Here is a 21,207-nt window from a genome sequence, read left to right as displayed (position 1 = left end):
CATTCCCCTTCTCTGTCTAATGTTACTGCTTGTAAACGATTGACTCCAATGATGAGTCCGCCATATTGGCGTCCTCGTGGCCCCTTATCGGCCATGTTTTGGAACATTTGATACCAATCAATCAGCAGCTTAGATAATAACCAAACCTCCTGCAGCATAAATATGTCCCTCTGCTCCAGGAGTACTAATGATCCTCTGGATTCCAATAAATGTGTAAAATCCCTTGTGTTCCAACTAGAAATCAACAAGTCTCAATTTTCAGCTTTTAGTGTGTTGTCGTTATTTTGGACTAGCAAGTTCAAAATTCCCAAAATGTTTGCTTGCAATGTAGTATTGCTGTTAGTACAGAAGCCTTTATTTCCAATAGTATTTATTTTGTCATGAATCGCTTGCAGATCAGGGTCCTGGTTGTGGTGAGTTAGCAAGATCTCCTCCACAGCATCCACTTCGTACCCAAGATCCGCATAACAATCTTTATACGTTCTAATCAGCTGTGCGGCAGTAGATTTTACTGAATTGACATTTGGGATCTTTGTTTGGCTCAATGAAATCGAAGTCTTTAGTATCTAATATTCTTAAGGGGAGTATTTTAAGCGTTAGAGCCAGTAAATCGGCTCTGTTAATCTGCGGATTGGCTCAGCACTTACCCTGAGCTTTTATCTTTATGGTAATTGTACGAGGTAGGTCTGTAAATACTTCCTTCAAGGTTTTCTCTGAGATGTCATTCTCAACATTATTTTTGGGGCTTTCCACGGGGGCAACTACACCCTTTTTTGGGTTATCCACTGGTAAGATCACAGCATTGGGGGAATTTATTTTCTTTTCTTGCTGCGATGCTCAGTATATAGTCTGAGGACATTGTAGAGATCATACTTATATTCAATCCTGAAGCATCACGCATAGCATTTTGATGGCTATCCTTCAGTACCCAACTGGTTAATGTACATTTGGATCAGGTCCTCTTCCTACATTTATTTTTAGTTTTTTTGATTTCTTCCTATGTGGGTCTAGTATATACTCCTCAACTAGGCCTTCGCTAGTTTGGGTCGGTTCTATTTCACTTTCATTCCCTTGCAGTTTTGTCTCCTCTTGCTCCTACGCTGTTTGCGAGTTAAATAGATGGTCGATGTGTCGCTTACAACTTCAACCACCTCCTCGACCTCCACTGTCGTTTTATCAACCTCATCTGCCCCAGCCCCGTCCTTTGATATGTTATCATTGTGTAGATTCAAGTTATCAGAAGCATGAGGTGATGGGGCAGCAAGTAGTGCGTCTCGATCTCTATCATCATCCTCTTTTACCATATTGTGCCTGGTTAGTGCCGACACCTCCTCCTAAATACTCCCACACGTCTTTAATAACACCTTCATTGCAACCTGTAGAATCTATAGTTGGGATTGGGTCTCAGTGTGTTGCCCTGACTGGTCCACAGCTGAGGCAGTGACTAGGACACATCTTTGGTGAAGCCGATAGTCTATGTCGGTTCTCCTCCTCTTTGATAGGGCCAGGCTCCATTCTCTGAGGGCATGGTCTAGTGTTATTAGGTGGAGAGGAATGACTAATGATGTCTAGTGGTGTCTCCTGTTCTACATGCTGGTGTTGAATTTGGAGTTCTGGGACCAGTGAGTCACGTAAGGAATAGCAAAGGGCAAGTAGGGAATTATTGTTATCCATTGCAGTAAAAGACTGATCAGATTGGGAAAAACAGTTTTCCTTCATAGGCATCATATTGTGTGTAGGAGCATTATTGGTTATCGATGTTGCTGGGGGAGAGGGAAGTGCAGCTGGTTCTGTAAGGAAATAAGAATCAATGGTACCATTCATACTCCGTTTAATACCTTTGCCACTCGGAGAGGTTGTTACTTTTGTTTTAGAAGGGCATATATTGTTAACCTTTGCTCTGTTGCGGGCACCAAGACCCACCTATGACTTGGATATAGTGCCATTTTCCTCTGTGTGTGATTATAAGACCTTAAGCTTATTTTTCCCGGCATCTGATGCCAACTGTAGTCAACGCTAGGAGTCGGAATAAGGTGTTAAAAGGCAATGCTATGGGGACACCATTAAAACTCTAAAAACAGTACAAAACAGTACACACCCTTAAAATTAGAGATATGTAATTTAACTTAATATGCCACCATATATATTAACCAATATTCTAATATGTTCAACGCACAAAGTGATTCCAGTCCATCTGCTTTAAATAATTTGAGAGTGAAGAATGCAACTATATTCGATTAAGTTTGAACGCTGTGGAGTGGGATGTAATCACTCCAATGGTCAGCCACTCAATGGGTGCAGTGTACTGTTCCAGGCACTCAGTTCAGTAAATGGAGTACTTATTTTGGGCTGGTCCGATCATGGAGTTCAAAAAGGCAAAGCAAATGGAGTATAAAGACTGCATAAAGTTAGATGCAGGTTAGGGGCGGTCGAAAACGGTTCAATCTCAGCCCCCAACTCATGCAGTGTACCCAGAGTTACAATTTCGAACTGTTAGGTAGTGAATTGTTTTTAATCAGTCACTGTAGCCTAGTGATTCCAAGCGGGCTGCGGCGGGCTATGCTTCTCCCAATAGGAAGGAGAACCACACTGCCGCACAAACTCCCGCATTCGATTTGCCTTAAAAACGTAGGGAGAGAAGGCTGAGAGACAGCAGGCTACGATTAGCTCGATGGGAAAGAGAACCACACTCCAGCGCGAACTCCAGCGGTCAGTTTGCCTTGAAACAGCAGGTCATGGGGCGGGCAGGTTTGACTTACTGTTCTCGGCATACTTGTTTAACTTGCAAGGGTATCAGGGAATCGACAATCCCTCAGCTCCACTCAGCTTCCACGCGCTGACTGCGACGACTGCCAGACAACTCTTGACGACTCCGTTACACTCTGCTCCCAGGGTGGTTATGTAGCAGGTCTCCACCTCCAACAACAAAAAGTGTAGACAGACCAACGGCCCTGTCACTGCGACGACTGCCAGACAACTCTCCACAACTCCACTCCGCTCCCAGGGCGGGGGGGAGGGGGTTATGTAGCAAGTCTCTGCCTCCAACAATGAAAAGTGTAGACAGACCAACGGTCCTCTGATAGCGACGACTGCCAGACAACGCTCCACAACTCCGAACAATAGGCGAAACTAACAAATAAATGACATGTGTCATTACACATGGGACACATACATTCCAAATAAAGAAACAAATTCATTAATATTGGCCATTGGTATAGCTGGACCTACCCGAAGAACACAGACCACGCTTCGCCTGTCACGACTCGCCCGCCATGGAAACTATACCCAAGATGGCGACTGGAAAGAAGGTAGAAGACGGACTCCTTCTCGAGTACCGCTATGCGCGTTCTAGTCTTTTGGCTATATATTCCCGGAAGTTGCTTACGACCTTGCGTTGCAACTTCCAGTATTTGTGGAAAGTGTTTCCCAGCGCTTGTGTGTTATATTCCTTGATTCCTTCTAGCCGCTTTCCGAACGGCTTCCCCTTTCCGTTTCTGCCGTTCTCGGACGGCTGTTCCGCTGTTTGCTGTCTACTGCTTACCCTATCTTCTTGGAACTCCCTCTTTCCTTACTCGCAGTCCTTGCGAGGATCCTGATATTCTTCTGCAACCTAGCCCTCCGGACTACTGATATCCTACTACAGCCCTCATGGTCGTTTAATTGGTGCCTTTGTGGACTTTGCCTATTTCTTCAGTATCTCAGTGCATTCTGGGATCAGTAGTCCCAGCAAGATATCACAACCTACCGGGGTTTTTTCGGCAAGGCTTTTTCCCTGGTCTGGGGTGGGCTCCCTGGGGTTCCCGCTGCCAGGCAACTTGCATCTCAGGCAAAGTGGCCTCTAGTGGAGCCCATACCCATCGCACCAAACCAGGAGTAAGGACGTCCAATAAGCCCAGCGACTCTTGGAGACAGAGAAGAAAGGAGATACCAACGGATGAATCCTGGGACTCTGATTCAGACGGTACTTCAGTCATAAAGACTTCAGGTGAGGAGGGGGTTGGTGGAGATAACAAGGATCAGACTGAATCTGAGAGATTGCAACGCCCAGAGATTATGGCCTCCCTAGAACAATACCAAGAAATGGTAAATGCCATCCAGGCCCTGACGGCTGAAGTACAGTCCCTAAGAACTGACAATACAGCATTACAGCAACAGGTTCAACAGTTGGGACAACGGGTACCCCAACGGGATGACAACAGAGGTGAACTACTCCCTCTTCCCTTGTCGTGTGGGAAATATGATGGGGACCCAAAGAAATTAAAAGAATTCTTGGATGCCTGCACAATCCAATTCGCCTTTCGTCCCAGGACCTACGAATTAGACAGAACTAAGGTTGGGTTCTTGATATCCAATCTGACAGGCAACGCTCTGGCATGGGCTACGCCTTTCGTTACTACGTCAGATCCGGTTCTCATTGATTATGGCCTATTCACACAACGACTAAAAGAAAGATTTGAGAGACCGGAGGTCTTGTATTCCGCCTTTGAAAATCTACTCGATATACGACAAGGGTCATCGGATGTTCAAACGTACCTTGTGAGATTTCAAAGGATAGCTGCAGAAGCAGGATGGCCCGAAACAGCCCAACAGACTATTTTCCGAAGAGGACTCCACGAAGACATTAAGGATGAACTGGCAAGAGTTGCCAGACCTAATTCCTTCCAAGACCTGGTCTCCTTAGTCTTACAAGTAGAGTTCCGCATGGCAGAAAGGAAAGCAGAAAGAAGAAGACCACGCAATTTTTTATCAGGACCAAACCCCTCTCCGATGCCTGAAAGGAGATCCACGGAAGAACCTATGCAAATTGGAACCACACGTGGACCTCTATCTACTAGCGAACGCAAAAGAAGAAGGGACTTCGGCCTGTGTATGTATTGTGGGTCGAACAGCCATCTATTAAGAGATTGTCCTGCAGTACCCCCTAAAAGACAGGGAAACGAAGGACCCCAACCTTAAACAGGGAAAGGGAAGGGGTGAACACCATAAATCCCTGTCACTTAGCGCAGCCTTCGGCTTTGGACTGTTGCAGTCTTATGGTAATCAAGATACTAATAGAATGGGAGCCGACAGGGTCCGTGGAGTGCATAGCCATGTTAGACTGTGGAGCGGCTGGCAACTTTGTGGACCACAAGTGGGCCAAGGAACAACTCATACCCAGACGACCGAAGATCAGATCCATACCGGTGGAAGGAGTCGATGGTACCCCTCTATCATCAGGCCCAATTAGTCACGAAACACAGGAGTTGAAGATAAAGATGGCTAATCATCAGGAATACCTCTCCTTTGATCTGATCCGGGCGGCACATTTTCCGGTAATACTGGGCATTCCCTGGTTAAGAAAGCACAATCCTCATATTGATTGGAGTATGAATACAGTAGACTTCAAATCTCAGTACTGCAGTCACAATTGCTTAACTACAGAAAGCACCCCAGTCATTCAAGCAGCCCTGCATCATTCCTTCAGTGTCAATATGATCCCGGCTCCCTATCAGGAATTCATTGATATATTCACAGACACACAACCCCGCCTTCTACCACCACATCGCAGAGAAGATTGCAAGATTGATCTGACACCGGAAGCAGTTGTGCCTTTCGGGAGAATGTTTCCGTTGTCCCTACCGGAAAAGCAAGCTCTGAAAGAGTACCTTGCCACCAACCTAGAGAACGGCCTTATTAGAGAGTCATCTTCCTCAGCAGGGGCTTCTCTCTTTTTTATTCCAAAGAAGGGAACAACAGAACTACGTCCCTGTATAGATTACAGAGGTCTGAATAGTCTTACAGTGCGAGGCAGATACCCTATGCCATTAATGAAGGATATCATTGAAGCAGTACAGGGGGCCCGGGTCTTCACCAAGCTGGATTTAAGAGGAGCTTATCACCTTTTGAGAATCCGCGAAGGGGATGAGTGGAAGACGGCTTTCCGGACACCTCTAGGACATTACGAATATAGAGTAATGCCTTTTGGACTAGTCAATGCTCCGGCACAATTCCAACGATTCATGGACAATGTGTTTTCAAATATGCTCTACTCCTCAGTGGTTGTTTACCTAGACGATATTCTTGTCTTTTCTGCCACTCTGGCTGAACATCGTGTCTTGGTAACAGAAGTCTTACGACGTTTAAGGAGAAACAGTCTCCTAGCTAAACCCGAAAAATGCATATTTGAGTCATCCACAGTACCGTATTTGGGCTTTATATTGTCTGCAGATAACATACAGATGGATCCGGCCAAGACGGATGCCATTACGAAGTGGCCTGTACCCTCTAATGTCAAAGGTATCCAACGATTCTTAGGGCTAGCGAACTTCTATAGAAAGTTTATCCCCAATTTCTCTGAGATTATTCTACCTATCACCAATCTTCTTAAAAAGGGGGTGAAATTCCATTGGGATTCCGGCACTGAACAAGCCTTCCAAACCTTGAAAAGATCTTTTGTAACAGCTCCGATCCTCAGACAACCAGATCAAACACGCCCGTTCATAGTGGAGACTGATGCTTCCCTAGGTGCTATCGGGGCAGCATTACTACAGAAGGAGGAAGACGGCTTAGAACATCCTGTCTCTTATTTTTCACGCACGTTGACCACTAGTGAACGCAATTATTCCGTGTTAGAAAAAGAACTCCTGGCCATCCGACAAGCGTGTGAGGAATGGAGACATCTGCTACAAGGCTCTATAGTCCCGTTTTTGGTCCGTACGGACCATAAAAACCTTAAAGTCCTTCAAAAGATGGAATGCCGCAACTCAAGACATGCTAGGTGGGCGTATTTCTTCTCACAATTTGACTTTGAGATCACCTATCTCCCAGGAAAGGACAACACTTTGGCAGACGCCCTTTCTCGGAGTATGGGTGAAGATTCGGGAGATCTTCCAGAACAGGAACTTATGTTAGCAGGGAAGACATTCATCGTCAACATAAACACATTTTTGCAAAGGGTAAAGGCGGAACAACAGAACAATAGGAGTCCAAAATTGGATTTGAAAGGGAAGGGCAGCTTTCTCTTTAGACAGGAAGCTTTGTATATACCAACCCGAGAACTCCAAGTACAAGCAATGTCCTGGTGTCACGATATTACTTCTGCTGGACACAAGGGCCAAAGAGCCACACTAGAGTTAACATCTCGCCAATTTTGGTGGCCTTCCCTGGCTAAGGATGTGAAGGAGTATGTAAAGACCTGCCCTGTGTGTGCTCAAAACAAATACGATTACCACAAACCCCTAGGACTTCTGCAACAAGAAAAACAACCCGACGGACCTTGGCAACAGATATCCACGGATTTCATAGTGGAGCTGCCAAAATCCAGTGGACACACAGCCATAATGGTCACAATCGATTCCTTCAGCAAGCTGGCTCATTTTTCTCCTCTTAAAGGCCTTCCTACTGCCAGCACGACTGCGGAAGTCTTTCTGAAGGACATAGTCAGGCTTCATGGGATTCCTACCAATATAGTCTCAGATAGAGGCGCTCAATTCACGTCCAAATTCTGGACAGTTCTGTGCAGAACATTAGGAATCAGGAGATCTCTTTCCTCAGGGTTCCACCCGGAAAGCAATGGGCAGACTGAACGATTGAACGCTACTCTCGAACAGTACATACGGTGTTTTTGTAACCAAGAACAAGACGATTGGTACCATCTTCTGCCCATGGCCGAGTTCTCTTATAACAACACTAGGCATACCTCCCTAGGCATGAGTCCTTTCAAGTGCACCTATGGTTACGACCCAAAGCATATACCTCTCTCTGGTATCCCTCCTACAAACACGCCTTCAGTGGATCATCTACTGGATACCATACAGAGAATGCATCGAATATCTGCATCCAATCTCGCAAAAGCCCGACAGGATTGTAAAAGATGGGCAGATCAAAAAAGAAGCCCAAATCCTCAGTGGGGAGTAGGTAGGCAGGTATGGTTATCCACCAAGTATTTACCCAGATGGGTTCATCCAGGAAAGTTTGCACCCAGGTATCTTGGGCCCTTCCGTATCTCAGCCAAGATCAATCCTGTGGCTTTTAGACTGGACCTTCCCCCGATTCTCAAAAGAGTACATCCTGTCTTTCATACCTCACTCCTTAAACCGTATATTGAGGACCCTCATTCACGAAAGACAAAAGGCTACCATCCAAAGTCACCAAAGACCACAGAGGAATATGAAGTTTCCGACATCATGGATTCCAGATACAAAAGAGGTGTACTACAATACCTGGTTTTATGGAAAGGATACCCAAGGTCAGAAAGCACATGGGAACCAGTTAAGAACATTTCTGCCCCTCGTCTGTTGCGGAGATTCCATCATCTCCATCCCGGAAAGCCAGGGGGGGGAGGCCTGAAAAGGGGTCATACTGTCACGACTCGCCCGCCATGGAAACTATACCCAAGATGGCGACTGGAAAGAAGGTAGAAGACGGACTCCTTCTCGAGTACCGCTATGCGCGTTCTAGTCTTTTGGCTATATATTCCCGGAAGTTGCTTACGACCTTGCGTTGCAACTTCCAGTATTTGTGGAAAGTGTTTCCCAGCGCTTGTGTGTTATATTCCTTGATTCCTTCTAGCCGCTTTCCGAACGGCTTCCCCTTTCCGTTTCTGCCGTTCTCGGACGGCTGTTCCGCTGTTTGCTGTCTACTGCTTACCCTATCTTCTTGGAACTCCCTCTTTCCTTACTCGCAGTCCTTGCGAGGATCCTGATATTCTTCTGCAACCTAGCCCTCCGGACTACTGATATCCTACTACAGCCCTCATGGTCGTTTAATTGGTGCCTTTGTGGACTTTGCCTATTTCTTCAGTATCTCAGTGCATTCTGGGATCAGTAGTCCCAGCAAGATATCACAACCTACCGGGGTTTTTTCGGCAAGGCTTTTTCCCTGGTCTGGGGTGGGCTCCCTGGGGTTCCCGCTGCCAGGCAACTTGCATCTCAGGCAAAGTGGCCTCTAGTGGAGCCCATACCCATCGCACCAAACCAGGAGTAAGGACGTCCAATAAGCCCAGCGACTCTTGGAGACAGAGAAGAAAGGAGATACCAACGGATGAATCCTGGGACTCTGATTCAGACGGTACTTCAGTCATAAAGACTTCAGGTGAGGAGGGGGTTGGTGGAGATAACAAGGATCAGACTGAATCTGAGATCGCCTTCAAGAGGGCCAAGAACCTGCAAGACCAACGTGTGCACTCACAATTCATTAAAAAAAACAGCACGCAGTGGTCTGGGGAACTAACAGGAACTCACTGGACATTTCCCATGTGGAAACTTTATCGCTTGCAAGTTTACGAAAAAGATCAAGTCATTTGCCATCAGAGACAAGTTTTGGACGCTCCGAAGCCTAACCAATTTTGAAAACTAGTCAGGTGGTCTACTGTATTGAATGCCCGTGTGGCTTACACTACATGAGATCTATTCACATTAGAATATCTGAACACAGATCCACAATTTGATGTAAAAACATTATGGCACCTATGGTAAACCATTACATCGAATTTCAACACTCAGCCAATGATCTGTTATGGTGGGTTCTGGAAACAGGGAAAGGGGTACCCAGCATACAGAGAATCCTCCTGGAGAGAGAAACAGTATGGATTCATAGACTGCACACATTTAATCATGGATGGAACAAGGAATTTACACCAGTGATATAATCATTGGCCCCATCAAGCAGAATGAACCATTAAGACGATACCAATCACACATGATCATGGATATAGATCAGGGTGACCGTGTCGGGTTGACACAAACTGGCAACTCATTATCTCTTATATTAGCACATCTTGAGTGAACCCTTCACTCCTGCCAGCACGGGATACATCCCCCGTACTTGTCCCTTTATCCATTAACCACACAGTTGGAAAGCCATGAAGAGCCAACCAGGATGAGTACATACCATCCAATATGGTGCCCCCATATCAGGCTCAGTAACACGGACCAGTGTCACCACAGTCGATACAGGTCTTTTACAACTATCCCTAGCTGAGACTTTATACACTAGACACTGATTGCACAATATGCAGATGACACGCAGCTCTCTTTCAGGCTACCCTCAGCATTCTCCTCGCTCGTTCCTGACTGTCCATCCACACATTCAGTCCTGGTGTGCTGCTAACGATCTCTGCCCGAACGCCAGTAAGACAGAGATTGTCCTCATTGTGACCCCTCCCTCCGGCTTTCCCACTTTCACAATGGCCGGCATTCTCTTGGCCCTGCGCCCTCACCTACCAATGCGGCAAAAAATCTTGGAGTCATCTTCAACTCCACTCTCTTCTTCTCATGGCACATCTGAGACATCTCCAAAAAGTACCACTACCAACTGCACCTCCTCAGAGGTATTCTACCTTTTCTCACTTTACCACACAGGCTCACCACCTCGAGAGCCCTGGTTCTCTCTAGGCTGGACTATTGCAACAGCCTCTTTCTCAACCTTCCTACTTCGACTCTCCGTCCTCTACAACTCATCCAGAACAGAACCACAAGACTTATCCTTGGCCTCAAGCCCAGGGGCCACATCTCTCTAGAAACGCTGTCAGGCCTAGTATGCTAGTTTGTCTGTTTAGATCATTCGGAAATTTCAAGGCCCAAGAATGATTACTGTATTCCCTTGTTCCCTTCCCGCCTTGAAGCACTTAGAAGCACTCTACCTGTGTAAAAATGCTGTTTAAATAACCAATTACAATTAAACAACGTGTCCCTCACTTAGTATCTGAGTAGCCAATGGGAGGAGAAAACAATGAACACATTGCAAACAGGAGGAGGATCCACGATTGGTGACAACAGCAACCATCATACCTTACATCTTATTATTTTTTCTCCCAAATTTTAAGGACGCACCATAGAATGGACACATGCACCACCCTATAAGCCTCATAATGTAATTAAAACATACTGCATTCATATAGCGCACAGACGGATGCCGCCCGCGCCCTTCACCAAAATCACTGTTACTATGAAGTGGGTTACGGAGGTAACGACGCATCGTACGTAACAGAAATAGTCTTCCTGAATGACAACGTGCTGATGTTAATTTCACAAATTAATTGAGCATCACATTTTTATTTACCTCCGATTTAAATTCTCACATGAATATCATATTTGTATGTTTACTCTGCTTATTTGCAGTGTGTGTTTAGCAGCGGAAATGGCCACCACTGCTAACAACACTGCAAATAATCAGAGTAAGCATACAAATGTTATTTGTATGCTTATGTTATTTATGTGAGAATTTAAATCGGCGATAAAGGAAAATTTGGTGTTCAATTAATTAGTCAAATGAACATGTATCACGTTTTTCTTTTGTGGCAAACAACAATATTTGTTCATCTGCTTTTGTACATTTTGTGATAAATCTTATTGTTGTGTCCTTTAAAATGATAAAAAAATAGCACTCTAAAAATTAGTGATATCTATGTCCGCTCCGCGGACCCACTTCCCTGTTCGCTCAGTGGAGAATATTTCTATTGGCTAATCCATGGCATGCTGTACGTCAAGATGTTACCCTTTCACCGATTGGGTCTGCCGCAGCGTCAAGTGCGTAGCATTCTTTTGATACGGCCGCCATGGTCACTTAGTTTTTCAGTTGTACGCCAAAATCACGGCAAACAAACCCTTATGGAACCTTGTGTCGAAAGGTAAGCATAACTTACAATTGGCAGTAGAAAGTGAAACAGTACTTTATTCTTGTTACCACTATCGTACCGTGCACTAGTTGTACGCCGAAATCACCGCAAACAAACCCTTATGGAACCTTGTGTCGAAAGGTAATCATTACTTACAAGTGGCAGTAGAAAGTGAAACAGTACTTTATTCTTGTTACCACTACCTAACCGTGCACTGGAACTTGGTAGACAATGTACTACAATTATTTACTGCGTCTATGTACAAAGCCAACTCCAAAATTACTGTGGTTATCCTGGCGTCCTATATTTTGGAATGTGAGGCAGCCACCTGCATGGTTTCATAAACAGAGCGCGTCTGCACGTGGTCCGGAGAAAGGGTTCTCATGAGTGACTGTTGATATGTAGTAGCAAAGTGGGAATTTATTTGCATTCGGAGTGAAGGTCAGTTCATATCATTGCATTTTTTCAGTAGGTGATCAGTATGGTCACGCACGCACCAAACCTCATAAGGGTCAATTTTTTTTTCCACCTTGACGTACAGGGAATAGAGACAGAAAGAATGTAGGGAGTCACAGTCAGTGAAACATTCCCTTTGATAATTTATGCTTCAAAAAGGTTTGTGAGGCACATGAAATATCAATTCCCGTGGAAGTCTTCTAGCAAAGAACTACTGTGTGACTGCGGATGTCGAAATGGAGCCGGTGCAAATCATGTAAGCTTATTTTAGAGGCCTGTACACCAACCTGCCATTATTAACTTAGTCTGAAAAAAAAACTAATTTATTACTATTAATGCTTTTGAAAGTTTATGTACTGTTGACATTTAATATTGCACAATAGCGCTTTTTTGGAAGTTTGTGTGCCGTTTAAATTTCATATCCCACATTAGCGCCCTCTGTACAATGTCACTACAATTTCCATTATTACCTACGACATTTATGTGACAATGACATTTTTTTGCCTACTATCTACTATGCAGATTGTACATTGTCGCCTTTTCTAAAGAGTCAATACATTTCCCCATATAAAAATAATTGTTTATAGAAATGTAATGTGTTGCCCTTTACATTTCCGCAAGGGCTTTCTATTGATAGATTTTTTTTTCCTTTTAACCCTCAGCTACTTCCTTCCGTACTGCGAATGCCATGGCCATCAGCGTCCCACTGATGGTTTCTTTAACCGTCAAGTGCAGATTTTCGTCACCGGTTGTATGTGCGTCATCATTGAATGGGATGACCGCATTGGACCTCTATGTCCTTACGCGGTTGTAGCAGTAAGAAGCAACATACCATCCTTTCTGGTGTCATAGTTCGCAGCCATTCACGTTGCCTTGTAAATCACTGTGACAGGAATACGCCTTCTGTGTCAACAACGCATCATTTCAGTGTGCTTGAACAACAACGTCACCATTGCCAGTAACGTCATAAGTACCATACCTTACTTTCTGATGGACTACATCACAGCGATTGACGCCGTCTTCACAATGATTGTGAGAGGATACCGACTACTCTGTCTCCACTGCATACTGTGTGTGTGCTAAAAACTGTGGCGCCAACGCATGGTGACTGTGTGGGAAAACATCTAAGTGACTGTCAAAACTAACATTTTAATTGTGCAGCAGAGACACAAACTTCCAATTTCTTTGCAACTGAGAACAGGGCGATGATTTAACACTGTGCATTGTGAAATAAAAGTCCCTTACTACTGCTCACATGTTAGTGTGTTTTTTAACCATTTCATGTTCCCCTTCATAATCTGCCATGGTACGTTGCAGGTTGTACTATCTTCTTTAATAGGTGGCGTATCACACTACGTAAGCCTTTATGGAATAATGTCTTTATGCTGCCAAGGTACGTTATCCAGAGCGCTATTGGACACCACTTCCATTGGCAACGTTAGGCTCAGGGCCTTCTATTATGCTTTCGTGCCGTTAGGGTACTTTCTGAAACCCAGATGCCCCAATTACCGAGATCAGTTCTGCATGAAGACGCTATGTTGTCAGATTTGGTATATTTGTATAATTGGAAAAATGAGATCAGGTGTAGTGAAAGTGTTTGCTGTACAGAAACGGTTCAAAAGCAATGCTTCCTTATACCTTCGCAGTACACCTTTATTCACCCATTTCACCTTGTGACACTTGACACAAAAATGTGTGCACAGGTCAGTGGTAATGGTGTTGATTGCAATATTTCTGCCATTAGTGCATTTTTGCCAAACATAATCCCTGTATATTGCACACATTTATGTAAAGGTCATTGTGCACGAAAAAACACCTTTTGTGTTTTGCATGTAGTACTGTTTTCATATTTACTAAGTGTCGTCATGTACATAATAAATCAACGGTACGCCTTTCGTCTCTGAAGGGCACGCTGTAGGTATGCTTACTGACCACAATGTCGGGAGGTAAATACTGCCATGTACTAGTTGAGATAAAACATTGCTTTGCAGTCGCCATGTCCACCAGGCGTTGCTCTTAACCACACATTTTAGAACGAATACAAATCTTCTTTGCCCACTACAGTCACACGTTTCCCTTTTTTACTTTCTGGCATCTGTAATGGAAAGCGAAAAAAGACTTTGTATGCAACGGCCGCTTTCCCTTTCAATGGTGGCCATCTTGGAAAAGGATTTGTTTTCTTCAATCGGGAACGCCGGAGGCATTCCGGTTGAAGATAAAAAATCCTTTTTTTTGGTGCAATGGGTTAGTGCCGCAAAATCTGTATTGGCAATGGCATTCAGCCCCCATTCTTTTAGGGTGCAATGGGGTTCACTCAATAAAATACCTTGGTATGCACTCTTGCTTCTATTGTTGTGTAAACTTGCTCTGTTCAGTTGTGCACGGGAATTGTTTCAGTTACAAGTTGGTACAACAATATACAATGTCCTTCCGCACTGTGAACGACTCACCCGTACCATTGTGAAGTGTGTATGAGTTGTGCACCATGTGGCGATGCTGTGCAACTGCATATGCTACTGTGCAATTCGTAGACAGATGGGCAGTGAAGTCGAATGTTGCTTTGCAGTATGCTTATGTGTTACTATTGGAACCCTTCTAAATGCTCGATAAAAATGTTGGTTACCTAATGTTATTGATCACTTACAGTACTGACAACCTATGCACATCATTCAAAAAACATTTCTCAAAGGGACATTACGGTTACATTGCCCTACTAAAAATGTCCAAAATTCACTACAAAAAAAACTTTGTTCAAGAGACGTTATGGTTAAGTTGCCCTATTAAAAACCTATGCCATTCTGCACAAAAACTTTGTACAAAAGGACGTTATGATTACAAGTAAAATCTAAAAAACCCTGAAATTCGGGAGTTATGGAAGGCTAGTCACCCATTTTTTCCATCAGCGCTCTCCACTGCTACCACTACCACCCCGAACCTAAAAGATGCCACAACACATGTCATTGATGCCATCACTGACACCATCACATCTTTAGCCCCAATCTTTTATGTCAGCTAAGCAACTATAACGCACCACCACCGTGCACTGCTAAGACTAACACCCACGATATCAAAGATGACATGACAAATGTCATTGATGACATCACTGAAGACATCACATGTGAAAATAATGCCACTTTACAATGCCTACCTGCAATGGGGTTGTGTGTCTTATGTTGGTAGCCAGATGTGATTATGTAATGGTAAACATGCATTAACTAGCTAACAATGCAAGACTGCATATACACTTGTGGTAGTAGAAACAATACATATGAGGACCCACAATGCATACAAATTAGCGGCACACACATGACTATTAAATGAAGGAAGAAATAAACAGTCTTGTCACAAAATGTTAATGGCATTAAAGTTTATCTTCCTGTATGGAAAGTACGTCTGTGTTGGATCCCTCCTATTGGCCCATGCATGTGTACCATGATCTGCGAGCATACCCTAAGGCATATACTTTTAGAACATATGAGAAGGTTAACGTTTTCATGTACAGCACCTTGTGAATTTTTATAATGTCATTGTAAGTGCAGAAAACCACGTGGCCTACATTTTTCAATGATACAATGTAAGTAAGCCCGACATGTGATGTCATCAATGACATTTGTATTGTCATCTTTGATATCATGGGTGTTAGTCTTAGCAGTGCACTGTGGTGGTGCGAGTTATGGTTGCTTAGCAGACATAAAAGAAAGGGGCTAAAGATGGTATGGCGTCAGTGATGGCATCAATGACATGTGCTGTGGCATCGTTTATGTTTGGGGTGGTAGTGGTAGAGTTTTGATGGGAAAAATGGGTGATTAGCTTACCATAACTCCCGAATTTCAGGGGTTTTTAGATTTTACTTGTAATCATAACGTCCTTTTGTACAAAGTTTTTGTGCAGAATGGCATAGGTTTTTAATAGGGCAACTTACCCATAACGTCCCTTGAACAAAGTTTTTTTTTGTAGTGATATATTTATATATATATATATATATATATATATATATATATATATATATATATATATATATATATATATATCCCAACAAAAAACGTTGTTAAAGGGACGTTATCATTAAGTTGCACTACTGAAAACCAACCACCTTCACTGCAAAATGTATACTGAAAGAACTTTCTCGTTCCACTGCCCTACTAAAAACCTATGAAATAAACCAACAAAAAGCATTGTTAAAGGGATGTTATGGTTAAGTTGCACTAGTCAAAACCTTTGAATTTCAATGGAAAATGTTGTTACAGGAACGTTATGGTTACAGGTAAAACTGCAAAACCCCAGAAATTTGCGAGTTATATTAAGATAAGCAACCATAACTCGCGCTACCACTGTGCGGTGCAAGGACTAACACCCATGACCTCAAAGATGCTATCACAAATGTCATCGACACCGCACCACAAAGCCTCCACTTCCTCCAAATTCAAATTGCCATTAAAGCCTAATGAAACAGAATATGGCCACCCTTTCCCGTGACGCACACCCTGACCACCTGATTGGACAATTTCCACAGTCGCATTTCCATTGGCCAGCATGGTGAGAAGCGCAGATTGTGGCACGTGCGCTCTCCATGTAACACTAGAAGTTCTGTACAACAGTCTCCTGTGTACACACCACACCCAAAAATGTTGTTGTGCAATCCCTCAGCCTCCACAGTCCCATTTCCATGGCCACCGCTCTGAAAATCCCTAGATGTGGCTTTTGTGCTGCGTGCGTGCGTGGGGGAAGAAATGTCAACCAGGGTAAGGGCTTTTTCAGCTATTGGGGTGGCTCTGAAAAGAGCTGTTGTGTTTTATTTTTTAAATCTTTATTTTTTTAACTATATGCTTCCACACAAAGAGCTTGCTTTCGGTTTCATAGAGTTGGGTGTTTTCTTTTCGCCCTAAGATTCTTACAGGAACCTTTTGAGTGCATCTTGGAGATGAGCAAACAAAACACCATTACCAATGGATGACAACGAAATGCCATTTCATTGCAAGACCTCTGCATTTGCAGAACTAATGATGTCATTGTTACAGAAAAACATGCCACAAGCGCACAGAAAATCAGACATGCTTCTGGTTAAACAGACACCTTCCAGCCTCTGGCTGGGTACAACAGACAATTTAAGTGGTCCATACTCTTCCTGGTGGTATGGCGGAGAAAACCACCTGGCCAGTGGGAAAAAGCATCTTCACTGCATTCACAGCCTCTTGAGTCGACAGAGCAAACGTAAACAAGACACGTAACCCAAATGCAAGCTACCATAGTGCCTGATGACAACATGCACAGTAGCGGAACTGGCCAGGTCTCTGCAAAGTGCATGCATATCGGCTAACTGAGGTCATCGACAGCGCACCTCAATGCGTCCACTTCTTCCAAACCGAAATTGCCATGAAAGTGTCTTTCCTGGGCATACTTGTGCAGATCTATCACAAAGGCATCACCCAAAGTGAACACAATGTGTTTCTCCATGTCGGCCAGTGTCACTACGCACCGTAATGAATACCAGTATTACCGCCCCTACCTGTGACCTACACCGTCAGTACCGGATTGGATAATCCCCACAGTGCCATTTCCATTGGCCAGCATGGTGAGAAGCGCAGAATGTGGCACGTGCGCTTCGCAAAGTACCATGAGGGCAGCGCCCCAGTAAAGCACGTACAGTAAATCTTCCCTTTCTACTATCCTGTTCCCACCACACCCTCGTTGGGTATTGTTAAGTAGTCACACACGCATCCACCAATGCCCTCCAAGACATCAGCATCTAACACTGTCAGTTCTCCACAAGACGTCATATGTACCATTACAAATTCAGCCTGCAAGTATGCTGTTATTGGAAAGCACGTTCAGTGGAAAGTTCAGTGAAACATTGCAGGATGTGTGCATGCACATCTATACACATGGGCAGCTATAACCACAAAATAAAGGTATGAAGATTTTTTTGGCATTATTTTTGCAACTCTGTGATAAGTGCCTCTGCGCACGATATCTGCCTCAAAGCGTCCATTACATGTTTGAAAAGCATGCTGGTTTTGCCCCCATCTCCTACCATGAAGTGGCAATTCTGTGGTATCAGATTGCAACGTTTTCATTTAGCCATATCATACAGTGTATTAGCAAAGCCATAACTCTCTTCTTTCCTTCCAACAATGCTACGAATTGTGTTTGCCACTAACCAATCTCCTAAAAAAAATCGTAAAAATATGGCACCAAAGACACCACTAAATGTGTCTTACCAACCTAAAGGCAGTTCCCAAAAGGTCAGTGTGTGCACGGCTGTGGTTCTTTGTACGCTGCACTATTGCCACAGACTCTTTTTAAATCTGCCAGCTTCAACTCTCTGCCCTCAGTAACTCATCCATAAGAGGACTGCGCGACTTGTCCTTGGTCTGAAGGCCAGGGATCGTATCTCTACTGGACTAAAATGTCTGCAATAGCTCCCAGTGGCTGCGAAGAATAAAATAAAAACCCAGTGCATTATGCACAGGGCCTTCCGGTCCCTGGAACCTCAATACCTTCCACTCTCACTTCCTAAATATCTGCTTGCTCGAGCTCTCCCCTCATCCGCCTCCTACTCCCTCAGGGTCAAGTGCTTCTGCACGCAATCAGTTGAAGGTAGATGTCTTTCTTCTTCTGGGGCCTCCCTCTGGAACAGGCTCTCTGCCTCCCTGGAACTTGCAGAGAACCATTTTAGGGTCTGGAAGCACTTCAAAACCTTTCCATGTGCTTCTTCTTTTTCCCCTCGTCTCCCCTGCTCACTTCCTGCCTAAAACTGAAAATGCACTGGTTTCCTACCCACCCGCTAATCTGTGCCCCGGGCCAGCTCCCTCCGGATAGTTCCACCCCTGCACTGGCTTTCGGCCAAGCCCCGCCATTGGGGACTGTTTTCTGTAACCCTAACAGTCCAACCACCACTTGATGTCTACACTTATCCTTGCACCTGCCAGCACCGGCCGTAGTTGCACGTATTGCTATTTTTTATTGTTCCCATGTACTCCACTTTGCCTTCCCCCTTCCCATTCACTTGCACACTCTCAGTGTCACCTGGCCTAGTGGGATCAATGTCTCTGTGTGGCCTCTGTTCCGCCTCCCTTTCCTCGTTACGGCTTCACACACTTGTGTGTCAGCGCGGTACAAATGCCACAGCATACCATATCACAGCATTTCATATGATACACACACTGCATTTATACAACAGGATGCCTGCCACATACCTTGTAGACTTCACAGAATGGACTTTCCACTGTAATCTATGTGCTACAAATGTTGGAAAAGTGCTCCCACAAAAGCAGCACAGAATGTATGTTAGCAACGTTAAGCAGGTGTGTGCAGTGCATGCATGCAAACAGGATGCCTGCCACTTCCCTTGCACACTTTCACCATAGCCTCCTACATTTCTCAGTACAGACAGACCTTCTGCCACAGTGTTTGTGTACACACCACAACCAGCAACCACATTGCACAATGCCTTAGCCTCCAGAGTGCCAGTGCCATAGCTGCCATCCTGAAAAGAGCCGGATGTGGCACGTCTAATCCTCAAAGTACCGCGGAATCCTTGGAGTTACCGTGCTAGGAACACGAGGGGAAGGGGGTAGGGGTAGGGGAGAATGTAAAACAGGGTAGGGGATTGTGTCTTTAGTACTGTAACTGAAAATACTTTTTAAATTTCTTTTTTTTGTGTGTGTTTTAGTTATGTACGTGCGTGCATACACTCTTTTGTGTGTTTTCTCTCTTTCACTGACTGTCTGTTTGCTTCTCCTCCTGACATTTCTATCGACTGAAAAACAACACTTCTCTTACATTTCTACAAGATTCTCTGCAACGCTTCGTGCAGAGTGGCAAACAAAACAGCATTGCCAATGGAGATAATAAAAATGCCATTTCCCTGGAACCACTGGAAATCTTGCTGGTTATTAATGCTTTCATAGGGGGTGCAGAATATCCCAGCACTGCACATAATGTCTGTTAGGGAGAATTCTCATTCTATGGCTAATTTCCCTTACCTATAAAGTCCCCAAGCAGCTTTGCTGGATTTGAAGGGTTTATTTTCTTCTCCTGCTAAGAGTGAGACTCTTTTTCCCACTCTTAGGCATATTTGCTATGTGTGTTCTAGGCTATTTTTTGTGTTTAATGTCTATGGGGTTTTTCTCACCCCCATAGTAACCATCTTTATCCACATGTGTTACACAGCACCCTCAGTGCAGTAACACAGGGGTGTCATAGTGACCCCCAACCATAGACTCCATACCCTGGGACTGACTACTGTCTCCCAGGGCATGTAAAGTCACCATTGACTTTACTAGTCACTCTTTATGAACAAAACCAGTACACCCCATCTTAATATGGAAGTACTGGAAGGGGTTCATAGTTTTTCCCCTATGTTCATTTTCGAGAGGGTACCGTACAGTCCCTCTCTCAAATGTTTCTGGCTGGTGGCAGTGGTTACTACCAAAAATATTCGACTGCAAATATTTCCCTATGGGATTTTCCCATTGTTCGAGGCTACCACATTTACTGACAGCCTCTAGGATACCGCCGGTTTATTTTTATATTAACTTTACTCCGGTAGGTTTTAATTGCAAGAACTTTTATATAAATTCTTTCTCGTGTCTTTCTCTAAGATCCTAACCCAGGTCAGGGATCCTTTGTTCGTCCTTTTGGTGGGCTTCTGCCAAGAAGCCCTCCTTTCGGCGCCACTGAGTCTGAGGTGGACCCATTGTGTGGGAGGGGGAGAAGGCCCCCTGGACATGGTTGCCTCAGCAACCCAAGTCGCACTCTGCCCTGATAGGCTGGAGGGTCTCCCGCCAGGATGACCACTCCACTGTGTGAGTGACAGCTAGCTGTATGAATGGGGGTCTTTTTGCTTAAAGGCAGGGTCCTGAGGACTGGAAGGGCAAGACGTCACCACTGGAATTAAGAAGCCGAAGAGGAGAGAAGCCAAAGACATCTGCAACGACTGAACCACCGGTGAAGCCCTGCTGCAGCGTCTCACCACTTTTCTCCACACGACGATAGAAGATCTTCATCTGCAAGAGCCTTCTTCCCTTGCGCTGGTGGGGCCATCCAGTTTGCCAATCGCCTTCCAGGACCTGCCTTGGTCGAATCGCCAGTGCCCTGCACTCCGAGACCGAATAGCCAGGCATCCGTCCACCACGACCGCGATTTAAAGGAGC

General features: G+C 44.6%; 1 protein-coding gene across 1 annotated transcript in view; it reads right to left on the bottom strand.

Moving 5' to 3' along the window:
* The window catches only part of LOC138489499 (zinc finger protein 271-like), a 521,160-nt gene that overhangs the window by 10,665 nt on the left and 489,288 nt on the right, over nt 1-21,207 (bottom strand). The window lies entirely within an intron of this gene.

This window comes from Ambystoma mexicanum, chromosome 9 (genome assembly GCF_040938575.1).
Source record: "Ambystoma mexicanum isolate Mex_15411 chromosome 9, UKY_AmexF1_1, whole genome shotgun sequence".
NCBI classification, from domain to species: Eukaryota; Metazoa; Chordata; class Amphibia; order Caudata; family Ambystomatidae; genus Ambystoma; species Ambystoma mexicanum.
The sequence above is the reverse complement of the archived record's forward strand: the minus strand, read 5'-3'. Positions and strand labels throughout refer to the sequence as shown.